Here is a 12,739-nt window from a genome sequence, read left to right on the forward strand (position 1 = left end):
ATAATAACTTTTTATTGACAGAACCCATGCCAGGGTAATTTTTTTACAACATTATCCCTTGTACTCGCTTCTGTTCCGATTTTCCCCTCCCTCCCTCCACCCCCTCCCCTAGATGGCAAGCAGTCCTATATATGTTAAATATGTTGCAGTATATCCTAGATACAATATATGTTTGCAAAACCGAACAGTTCTCTTGTTGCACAGGGAGAATTGGATTCAGAAGGTAAAAATAACCCGGGAAGAAAAACAAAAATGCAAATAGTTTACATTCATTTCCCAGTGTTCTTTGTTTGGGTGTAGCTGCTTCTGTCCATCATTTATCAATTGAAACTGAGTTAGGTCTCTTTGTCAAAGAAATCCACTTCCATCAGAATACATCCTCATACAGTATCGTTGTTGAAGTGTATAATGATCTCCTGGTTCTTCTCATTTCACTTAGCATCAGTCCATGTAGGTCTCTCCAAGCGTCTCTATATTCATCCTGCTAGTCATTTCTTACAGAACAATAATATTCCATAACATTCATATACCACAATTTACCCAGCCATTCTCCAACTGATGGCCATCTATTCAATATCCAGTTTCTAGCCACTACAAACAGGGCTGCCACAAACATTTTGGCACATACAGGTCCCTTTCCCTTCTTTGGGATATAAGCCCAGAAGTAACACTGCTGGATCAAAGGGTATGCAGAATTTGATAACTTTTTGGGCATAATTCCATATTGCTCTCCAAAATGGTTGGATTCGTTCACAGTTCCACCAACAATGCATCAGTGTCCCAGTTTTCCCACATCCCCTCCAACATTCATCATTATTTTTTCCTATCATCTTAGCCAATCTGACAGATGTGTAGTGGTATCTCAGAGTTGTCTTAATTTGCATTTCTCTGATCAATAATGATTTGGAACACTCTTTCATATGAGTGGAAATAGTTTCAATTTCATCATCTGAAAATTGTCTGTTCATATCCTTTGACCATTTTATCAATTGGAGAATGGCTTGATTTCTTATAAAATTGAGTTAATTCTCTATGTATTTTGGAAATGAGACCTTTATCAGAACCTTTAACTGAAGATGTTTTCCCAGTTTGTTGCTTCCCTTCTAATCTTGTTTGCATTAGTTTTGTTTGTACAAAGGCTTTTTAATTTGGTGTAATCAAAATTTTCTATTTTATGATCAATAATGGTCTCTAGTTCATCTTTGGTCACAAATTTCTTTTTTCTCCACAAGTCTGAGAGATAAACTATCCTATGTTCCTCTAATTTATTTATAATCTCGTTCTTTATGCCTAGATCATGGACCCATTTTGATCTTATCTTGGTATACGGTGTTAAGTGTGGGTCCATGCCTAATTTCTGCCATACTAATTTCCAGTTATCCCAGCAGTTTTTATCAAATAATGAATTCTTATTTGTGACCAAAGATGAACTAGAGACCATTACTGATCACAAAATAGAAAATTTTGATTATATCAAATTAAAAAGCCTTTGTATAAACAAAACTAATGCAAACAAGATGAGAAGGGAAGCAACAAACTGGGAAAACATCTTCACAGTTAAAGGTTCTGATAAAGGTCTCATTTCCAAAAGTTAGGATCTTTGGGTTTGTCAAATACTAGATTGCTATAGTTGACTATTCTGTCTTGTGAACCTAATCTATTCCACTGATCAACTTATCTATTTCTTAGCCAATACCAAATAGTTTTGGTGACTGCTGCTTTATAATATAATTTTAGATCAGGTACAGCTAGGCCACCTTCATTTGATTTTTTTTTTCTAAAAGTTCTTTTTGCTAAAGTTATGAATTATTTCTAATAGCTTTTTAGTAGAATCTCTAGGGTTCTCTAGGTATACCATCATATCATCTGCAAAGAGTGATAGTTTGGTTTCCTCATTGCTTACTCTAATTCCTTTAATCTCTTTCTCGACTCTTATTGCAGAGGTTAGTGTTTCTAATACAATATTGAATAATAATGGTGATAGTGGGCAACCTTGCTTCACTCCAGATCTTACTGGGAAAGGTTCCAGTTTTTCCCCATTGCATATGATGCTTACTGAAGGTTTTAAATATATGCTCCTGACTATTTTAAGGAAAAGATGGAACAAGTTTTAATATATGTATGTGATGAAATACTATTTTTGCTGTAAGAAATAATGAAGAAAATGGTTTCTGAGAAACCTAAAAAAATTTTATTAACTGATGCAAAGTGAAGTGAACAGAACCAGAACAAACATTTAGATAATAACAATATCATAATGACAATATTCAAAGATTTAGGAAATCTTAGAAATACAATGACTAACCACAATTCTAGAGGACTCATAAAACATGCTACCTACTTCCAAATAGAAAGATTATAGACTCAGAGTACAGATTGAGGCATATTTGACTAGGAAAGTGGGGGAGCAGGGGACATGGCTAATATGGGAATTTGAGTTGTTTGACCATACATATTTATAACTTGTTTTGTGGGAGGGTGGATGGAGAGATGGCATAAAGAAGGAGGTGGAAGGGAGAGAATTCAGAACATAAGATTGAATTAGAAATAAAAATAGAAGGGATGGGTGGGAACCCTCTGTGATTTAGTTTTTGAGACAGTCTTTTGTTCTTGCTTAGTATTCAGATTCTTGGATATGGATGGTCTTTGATTCAATTGACATTACTCATGGATCACCTACTGTGCAGAACCAAAGCTGTTTTAATCAAATAGACATTTAGAGACTACACTGATACTAGTTAATGAAGGGAAATGTGAGTCAGAACTGATGATTCTGCTGCAGGTTCCAGTCCTTAAAGGATTTCTTTCTCCAGGCTAAAAAGGAAGCACATCTTAAGACTTAGCTTTCCAACAGTCAACTGTTCAATCTAAACAGAGCTTTTAGTTTTAACAAGTATCACCTAAAATCGAATTTGGGACTTTGAAGTATGACAAATTCATCATGGCAACAACTCTCCAAACAAACCCAGTTCACTATGTGCCCTGTGTCTATGTCATAACTCAGGTGTTTACTCCTGGCTCTGCCTTTAATTTCCTCTCATTCTCACTAACACTTTCTCAGTCCAGACCTTTGTCAGTTGTGGCTCAATTCAGCAAACTTTTATTAAACTCTTGATAGGGACAAGACACTGTGTTAGGGCTCTGGGGATCCATGGGAAGATAAAAATGAAACAGACCCTGCCTGCTTCCATCATACTGCTAAATCTCCCTGCCTCTAGTTTTCCCTCATCTCCAATCTATCCTACACACTTGTACTCTTTAAACTTGATGTCAAACACTGCTTTTTCGTGGATAGTGAGATCCTACACCAAAGCTTTCAACAGCTGCCTGTTTATCAGGAGGATAAAGTTCAAACTCCTTGGCTGGGTTTTCACATCACTTGATAATCTGGCCACAATTGATCTCTCCAACTTTATTCCCTGTGTCTTCCCCATGACCAAACTAATCCTCCTTGTCCCCAAAGCATAGGGTACTGTCCTAGTGCCTTTGTTTGCACAGCTTGTGATGACTCACTTTCTTCTCACCTAATTAAATCCTGCCTGTTCTACTTGAGGATGTCTAGATGGTACACAGGATAGAGCAGAGCATCTGGAGTCAGGAAGGCTGAATTCAAGTCCAGCCTCAGACCCTTCCTAGCAATGTGACTTTGCCCTATTTGCCTCAGTTTCCTCACCTATAAAATAGGCAAAAGAAGGAAATGGCAAACCTTTTTCTTCATCTTCTTTTCCAAGGAAACCCCAAATGGGATCACACAGAGTCAGACAACTAATTGATCTGTCCCTTAAGATAGAACAAGTCCTATTATAAGGCCTCCTGCAACTGTTCAAGACCAACAGGTTCTTGCCCAAGTAGGAACAATATTAAATTTAATATTATTATTATTACTGTCTTCCTCCATTGGATTCCAAGCTCTTTGAGGGCAGGAACTCTTTTTCTTAGCTGTATCTGCAGCACTTAAGACCGAGCCCGGCACATAATGACCGTTCAGTAACTGTTTATCAGACTTTGTCAGTGTTCAGCATTGGGTAGTGCTTTTTTTGTTGGTGCGGTTCTTGTTTGTGTCACTCCTCCAGCACTCACTATATGGTGTCTTACATTGTGTAATTCTTGGAGTGTATTTATTAGCCTCCGTCTTTGAGATGACCATAAAATCCTTAGACCCAGGAGCTACCTCATCTCTGAGTATTCCCTTCTCTTCCTCACCCCCTCACCCACCCAGTGCCTCTCAAGGTGCCTCAGGCTTAATTGGTCCTGTTAGGTTTGCTGATGAGGATTCACCTCCAAGCACTGGACTAGGTCCTTTGCCCCTTCTTCATCTTCTTGCTCTCTGCCTATGGAGGGCGGGGCTGCAGTGAGCAGAGCCAGGGCAGAGGTGACAGTTAAGAGGGTTAGCCAGATGGCCTTTCTACCTTTCCAGGCTCAGATTACCCTATTTGCCACGTGGAATGATGTCATCATTTGTGTAAGAGGATGCTGGGAGCTATTGATCCAGAAGTGTGTGTGGGGAAGATTTATGCTAATCCCTTACAAGTAACTCAAGGCCCTCACCTCATTGAATTCTCTTTTATAACAAAGAAAAATAGTTAATCAGCTGACTGGCAAAACCCACTGGACCCCAAGATGGCCACCCTGACTTGCATGTATTTCCTAGGGAGTAGTAGATTTTACAAAGTACTGTGCTAGACACCATACCTCATTTGGCTGTCTAGAATAGAGAATAGTATCTACCTTTGCTCTGTTCCATGGCTAATTATCTGGGCAAAGTTTTCCCCTTTTTCACAAAAAGGCCAATTGATAGAGTATGGCTAACTCAGTGAAATCTTTCTTCATTATTTCTTCAAAATACATTCTTTACTAGGATAACATTTTTTGTGTACAAAAGACAACAAATCTACATGTAACTAAATGTTAAATGTCATAAAAGAATCTCTAGCCTCTTACTGCTTATGTCAAGTAAAAAATCTATTTCACAGATTTTTAAAATTTTTTTGTTTAGTAATGTCTGACTTTTTGTGGCCCATTTAGGATTTTCTTGGCTAAGATATTGGAGCAATATCTTCTCCAGCTCATTTTATAGATGGAGAAACTGAGGCAGACAGGGTTAAGTGATTTGCTCAAGGTCACACAACTAGTCAGTGTCTGAGGTCACATTTGAACTCAGATCTTCCCAACTCCAGGCCTATCATCCAATCCACTGCACCAACTAGCTGCTCTTCACAGATAAAGATATAGATAATACAAAATCTGATTCTTGGACCTATGCCACGAAATATGGATTACTGTGACATTACAGAATCACCTACCAATCTCACAGGGTTATTGTCTCAACTCTTATTGCCAAAGTTAGCATTTCTAATACAATATTAAATAATAACGGTGATAGTGGGCAACCTTGTTTCACTCCTGATCTTAATGGGAATGGTTGCAGTTTGTCCCCATTACATATGATGCTTACTGCTGGTTTTAAATAGATGCTACTGATGATTTTAAGGAAAAGTCCATTTATTCCTATACTCTCAAGAGTTTTTAATAGGAATGGATGTTGGATTTTATCAAATGCTTTTTCTGCATCTATTGAGATGATCATATGGTTTTTGTTAATTTGATTATTAATATGGCCAATTATACTGATAGTTTTCCTAATATTGAACCAGCCCTGCATTCCTGGTATAAGTCCTACTTGATCGTGGTGTATTATCCTGGGGATGATTTTCTGTAGTCTTTTTGCTAATATCTTATTTAAGATTTTAGCATCAATATTCATTAGGGAGATTGGTCTATAATTTTCTTTCTCTGTTTTCAACCTACCTGATTTAAGTATCAGTACCATGTCTGTGTCATAAAAGGAATTTGGTAGGACTCCTTCATTCCCTATTTTTTAAAATAGTTTATAAAGCATTGGGGCTAATTGTTCTTTGAATGTTTGGTAGAATTCACATGTAAATCCATCTGGTCCCGAGGATTTTTTTTTTTTTAGGGAGTTGATTAATAGCTTGTTCTATTTCTTTTTCTGAAATAGGACTATTTAAGCAATTTACTTCCTCCTCTGATAATCTGGGAAGCCTATATTTTTGGAGGTAGTCATCCATTTTGCTTAGGTTATCAAATTTATGGGCATAAAGTTGGGCAAAGTAACCCCTTATTATTTCTTTAATTTCCTCTTCATCAGTGCAAAGTTCTCCTTTTTCATTTTTAAGACTGCTAATTTGATTTCCCTCTCTCCTTTTTCTAATCAGATTTACCAAAGGTTTATCAATTTTATTGGTTTTTTCATAAAACCAACTCTTAGTTTTATTTATTAGTTCAATAGTTTTTTTTACTTTCTATATTATTAATTTCTCCTTTTAATTTTAGAATTTCAAGTTTAGTAATTGATTAAGGGTTTTTAATTTGGTCTTTTTCTAACTTTTTAAGTTCCAGGCCCAATTCATTGATCTTCTCTTTTTCTGTTTTATTCAAGTAAGCCTCTAAGGATATAAAATTTCCCCTTATTACTGCTTTGGCTGCATCCCATAAATTTTGATATGATGTCTCATCGTTGTCATTATCTTGAGTGAAATTATTAATTGTGTCTATAATTTGCTGTTTCACCCAATCATTCTTTAAGATGAGATTATTTAGTTTCCAATTACTTTTTGGTCTATTTACACCTAACTTTTTGTTGAATGTAGTTTTTATTGCATTCTCACCGGGTTATTGTCAAGAAAATGCTTTGTAAATGTGAATTATTATCACATCACAGTTATTATCTCTGAGGGCCTTGATGACCTAACCTGTGAAAATGACGGCACTGATGTAAATAAGCTCTAAAGCTCCTTCTAACTCTTAACATGATTTAATCAAGGGTAAGAAACCCCACAAGAAAACATTTCATGCAAATTAAGGCAACTCTGTAGTGGTAGAGTACCACTACACACCTGTCAGATTGGCTAGAATGACAGGGAAAGATAATGCGGAATGTTGGAGAAGATGTGAGAAAACTGGGATATTGATACATTGTTGGTAGAAACAGTAAAATGATCCAACCATTCTGGAGAGCAATTTGCCCAAAGGGCTATGAAACTGCATACCTTTTGATACATCAATGTCTCTACTTAGTCTGTATCCCAAAGAGATCTTAAAAAAAGGAAAAGGACCCACATGTGCCAAAATGTTTGTGGCAGCCCTTTTTGTAATGGCAAGAAACTGGAAATTGAGGGGATGCCCATCAGTTGGGGAATGGCTGAATAAGTCATGGTATGTGAATGTAATGGAATATTATTGTTCTGTAAGAAATGATCAGGAGGATGATTTCAGAAAGGCCTGGAGATACAGGAACTGATACTGAGTGAAGTGAATAGAACCAAGAGATCATCATACATAGTACTAACAAGATTAGGTAATGATCAACTGTTGTAAACCTGGCTCTCTTCAACAATGAGGTGATCAAAGACAGTTCCAATAGACTTGGGATGGAAAGTGCCATCTGCTTCTCTAGAGAGAGAACTATAGAGACCGAATTTGGATCAAAGCATAGTTTTTTTCACCTTTTTTGTTGTTTTTGATTGTTTGGGTTTTTTTTTTTTCCCTTTCTCACACTTTTTCCCCCTTTGAGCAGATTTTTTTCTTGCACAGCATGATGAATATGGAAATACGTTTAGAAGAATTGCACATGTTTTAACCCATATCAGATTACTTGTCTTAGGAAGGAGGAAGGAAGGAAAAATGGAGAAAAATTTGGAAAAATAAAATACTATTAAAATTTTAAAAAGCATTTCAGATGCTTATCTATGGGGAAAGGGCTTGAATGAGGGGCATGGTTGACTAGAAGAAAGGGGGTAAGGATGTCAGTTACTCATGCCCGGAGAGCTCCATGGTCGGAGCTTTTCTAAGCAGCTCCATCATCATGTTTAATTCAGGACAAATAGACACCTTTAAAGATTGAACAATATCTATAGAGCTCTTTGAAATAATATGAATAAATAGTTATCATAATATTTAATATTTATGTAATGCTTACTGTCTGCCAGGCACTAGTTAGTGCTTTACAATTATTACCTCATATAGCAAAGCTGAGGTGGGAGAACTATTTTTTTCCCCATTTTACAGATGAATACATTGAGGCAAAGAGAGTGACTTACCCAGAGTTATAAGGCTAGTAAACATCAGAGGTCAAATTTGAACTCAAATCTTCTGACTTCTGGCGTCTGATGCCCAGTGTTCTATCCATACCACCATCTGTGTATAAGGCTTATGCTAGATGTTATGGAGATGAGGGATATAGGCATAAAATTAAATATGATGCCTACCCCAAAGTAACTGACAGTCTAGTTGGAGAGAGAGAACATAAACATTTTTTCTTTTTTTTCCCTTTTTTAAAATTTTCTTTTTTTCTGGTTATGTACATTACATTTTTTTAATACACATTTCTTTATGAATCATGTTAGGAGAGAAAAGTCAGAACAAAAGAGAAAAACCATAAGAAGCAAAAAAAAAAAAAAAACAAGAAAAAGGAAAAAAGGTGAACATAGCATGTGTTATATTTCATTCTCCATAGTTCTCCCTCTGGATGCAGATGGCATTTTCTGTGCAAAGTTTATTGGGATTAATTGCTTTGGATCATCAAAAAGCTGAGAACCAAGTCTTTCCTAGTTGACCATCTTACAATCTTGCTACTACTGTGAACAACATATTTCTGGTTCTACTTGTTTTACTCAGCATTAGTTTATGTAAAGCTTTCCAGGATTTTCTAAAATCCACTTGTTCATCATTTGTATTGAGCAATAATATTCCATTACCTTTATATACCACAACATATTCAACCATTCCCCAGTTGATGGGTAACTATGAATTTTCCAATTCTTTGCTACCACAAAAATCTACTAACAACATCTTTGCACAGACCCATTAATAGTACTATTGGATCAAAGAGTATGCACAGTTTGATAGCCCTTTGAGCACAGTTCCAAATGGTTCTCCAGAATGGTTATTGCACCAAGAGTGCATTAGTGTCCTAGTTTCCCCACATCTCCTTCAACATTTGTCATCTTTTCCTGTCATCTTAGCCATCTGAGATGTGTAAGGTGTGCTACCTTAGAGTTGTTTTAATTTGCAGTTTCTCTAAGTAATAGTTTTTTAGAGCATTTTTTCACATGATTACAGATGGCTTTAATTTCATCATCTGAAAATTATCTGTTCAAATCCTTTGATCATTTATCAGTTAGGGAATGACTTCTATTATAAATTTGACACAGTTCTTTATATGTTTTAAAAATGAGGCTTTTATCAGAAACATTGACTATAAAATTTTTTTTCACAGCTTTGTACTTTCCTTTTAATCTTGTTTGTATTGATTTTGTTTGTGCAAAACATTTTTAATTTAATGTAATCAAAACTGTCCATTTTGTATTTCATGATGTTTTCTAGTTCTTCTTTGAAAGGTCATAAATTTGGCTCTTCTCCAAAGATCTGATAGGCAAACTATTCCTTGCTCTCCTAATTTGCTTATGGAGAGAATATAAACATTTGAAAAAGGAAATAACAACCTAAGATTTTTTTTTTTTTTTGGCTGAAACAGTTGGGGTTAAGTGATTTGCTCAGGGTCACACAGCTAATAAGTATCAGGTGTCTGAGACTTGATCTGAACTTGGGTCCTCTTGACTTCAGGGCTCATGCTCTATCCACTATACCACCTAGCTGCCCCAGCAACCTACAATTTAAGAAGGTTTGAAAACCAAGACTGTGTTTTCTTTTTTTTTTTTTTATTAATTTAAAAAATTTCAGTAGTATTTTATTTTTCCAATTACATGTAAAGATAGCTTTCAGCATTCATTTTTGCAAGATTTTGAGTTCCAAATTTTCTTTTTTTCCTCCCATCCTTATTTCCCTTCTCCCCAAAATAGCAAGTAATCTGATACATATTTTCATATTGGGAAAGAAAAATCAAACAAAAGGGGAAAAAATCATGAGAAAGAAAAAGCAAACCAAATTTTTAAAAGGTAAAGATAGTATACTTCAATCCTCATTCAGTCTCCATAAACTAGATAGGATGTCATTTTCTCTCTGAATGAGGATAATAATAGCATCTACCCCAGGTAGTTGTGAGGCTCAAATGAGATATTTAAAAAGTGCTTAGCACTATGCCTGGGAAATAGTAAGTGCTACATAAATATGAGCTATTATTATTCAGTGATCACTTTATGAATCTCAATAGTTTATAGTATAATTGCGGTTGATAACATAGCCACTGGTTTTTTTTTCTTTCTTGGGCAGTGCCAGCCTCTTCACCTCCCCCACGCTGGGACTTCCTCCAAATTTCAGAGAGAACTATTCAGAGTCTAGGTCAAGCCTTCCAGACTCATTCCATTGTCCTTGAACTGCTGAACAGCCAAGCGAGGTTCAGGATGAGTTACCTGGATGGAGTCCCTTTCAGGGTTTCCAAGAATTTTATGGTAGAATGGGAACCAATTACAGCCTCCAACTTTTGTGTACGTGACTGCAGAGAGCTCCTGCTTGGATCTATGGTGAGTATGTGTGTCCGCCAATTCTTTTTTAGCCTGGGCCCACAAAGTCTGGTGGTTCATGGAATGTGAGAGAATCCCAGCATTCTGGGTTTTGGGAGAAGAGCCCACAGTGGCAGAAAGCATCCATATATGTTCTGATGTTCTTAGGACAAAGATTTTACCGGGTGATTTCATCCCTTTAAGGCTTATAGAGGATTACCCAGTCCAATCCCCCTTCCCCTCCCCACTCTCCACACCCTCTCTCTCATTTTAAGCCCTGAAGAAAAATAAAAATCAAAGTTTTGTTGTTCTGTCATGTCAATCAGTGGTGTCTGACTCTTCATGACCCCATTTGGAGTTTTCTTGGCAAGGATACTGGAGTGGTCTGCTGTTTCCTTCTCCAGTTTGATTTATAGATGAGGAAACTGAGGCAACCAGGATTAAGTAACTTGCCCAGAGTCACACAGCTAATGTTTGAGGCCAGATTTGAACTCGGGTCCAGGGCTGCACTGGGCCACCTCGAAGCCCTGAAGACCAAGGTTTACAGCTTTTAAGTGACAGTGTCAGTTATGAACTTGGAATCAGGAAAACCTGAAAAAAAAAAATCTCTCTGGCCCTGCAGCCCCTTCCTACAACCTCCCATTTTGAGGAATCCCAAGACCAGCCATACTTTCTCCTTCACTCCTCTTGCCATTCCTCTCCTGATTCTGGACTACTCCCTTCCACCTCTGCCCCATCTTTTTGCTTTTTTTTTTTTTTTTGCTAAGGCAATTGGGATTCATTGACTAGCCCATGATCACACAACTACTAAGTGTCAAGTGTCTGAGGCTGGATTTCTTGAACTCAGGTCCTCCTGTCTCCAGAGAAAGACTCTATCCACTGTTCCACCTAGCTGCTCCTTTACTTGCTTTTTATGTATTTTTTCCCCTCATTAGAATGTAAACTTTTGAGGGCAGGTTCTATCTTTCTTTATATTTGTACTCCTATTCCCAGCTGATGGCACAGGTACCTGGCACATAGCAAGTACTTAATAAATGTTTGCCATTGACTCAACCTGAGTTTCAATCCTTTCAGATCTTGCAAGTTCTATGATCTTCCCTGATCTTCGGGGGCTGGACTCACGGTTTCTTGTTCCCTGCTGACTCTGTATTTATGCCTCTTCAAATCCAGATCCACTGACTCCAAATCCCTTCCCATTGCCCTATACTGAAATGAACTTGAGAAGAGAAACAAATTGTTGTCTCCCTTATGACAATAACTTGTTCCACTGTAAATCACATTATAGCTTTATTATTTATCACTGTGCTGTTACAAGTCTTCATGATTGTTCTATGTATATGGATGTTCCAAATATACCTTCTTCTTCCTTTTTTTTTTTTTTTTTTGCACAATTTAAATTTTAATGCATTAGAATCTACTATACGGAGAACCTCCCTTTCCTGCCCCCCACCCCCACCCCCAAGTCATATCCAATTCTTTGTGATCTTTTCTATGTTTGTTTGTTTTGCAAAATACTTTAGTGGTCTTCCATTTCCTTTTCCAGTTCCTTTTACAGATGAGGAAACTGAGATAAATTGGGTAAATAATATATCCAGTATCACACAGCTAGTAAATGCCTGAGGCTGGATTTGAACATAAAGAAGCAGAGTCTTCCTGATTCCATGTGGAGCACTTAATCCACTGCCCAAGTTTCCTAATCCACCTTTCCAAATTAAATTAGATCTTCTGTTTTAATTGTAGTCTAAAGAAGCAATAAAGGCAAATAAAGGTGCAACCAAAACTTGATTCTTCATCTCTAAATTCTTTGCATCTTTTAGAATACAAATTCGGTTCTTTTTCCTCTAGAGACCCATAATACTAAGCTCACTTCTCTCCTTTAGAATGTATTTTTAGCTTCTTTTGATAATTGGTTACATTCTTCCTTGCATTGTTGTCTAGTTGTTTTGTTCATCTTTATCTTTCCATCTTGGAAAATAATAAAATGAGATATTTGGATTAAAAAAGGGATCATATTCTTCTTCCTTTTTTTAACCAATTTTCTAATTGATGCTTTTTGTTTTTTACATCCTCATCTTCTTTCTCAGTATCTCTCCTCTCTTTCTCTTATAAAGTCATTCCCTAAATCTAATAATATTCTTCCCAGTTTAAATTACCTCATCCTCTTTCAACCTCTGGCAGATGCTGCGGGTCAGTACTCAGGCACTCAGCCTAAAAGACTCCCCAAAACTTCATGTTCTGTGCCTTCTGTCCTTTTCTCT

The sequence above is a fragment of the Antechinus flavipes genome, chromosome 2, assembly GCF_016432865.1.
Source record: "Antechinus flavipes isolate AdamAnt ecotype Samford, QLD, Australia chromosome 2, AdamAnt_v2, whole genome shotgun sequence".
NCBI classification, from domain to species: domain Eukaryota; kingdom Metazoa; phylum Chordata; class Mammalia; order Dasyuromorphia; family Dasyuridae; genus Antechinus; species Antechinus flavipes.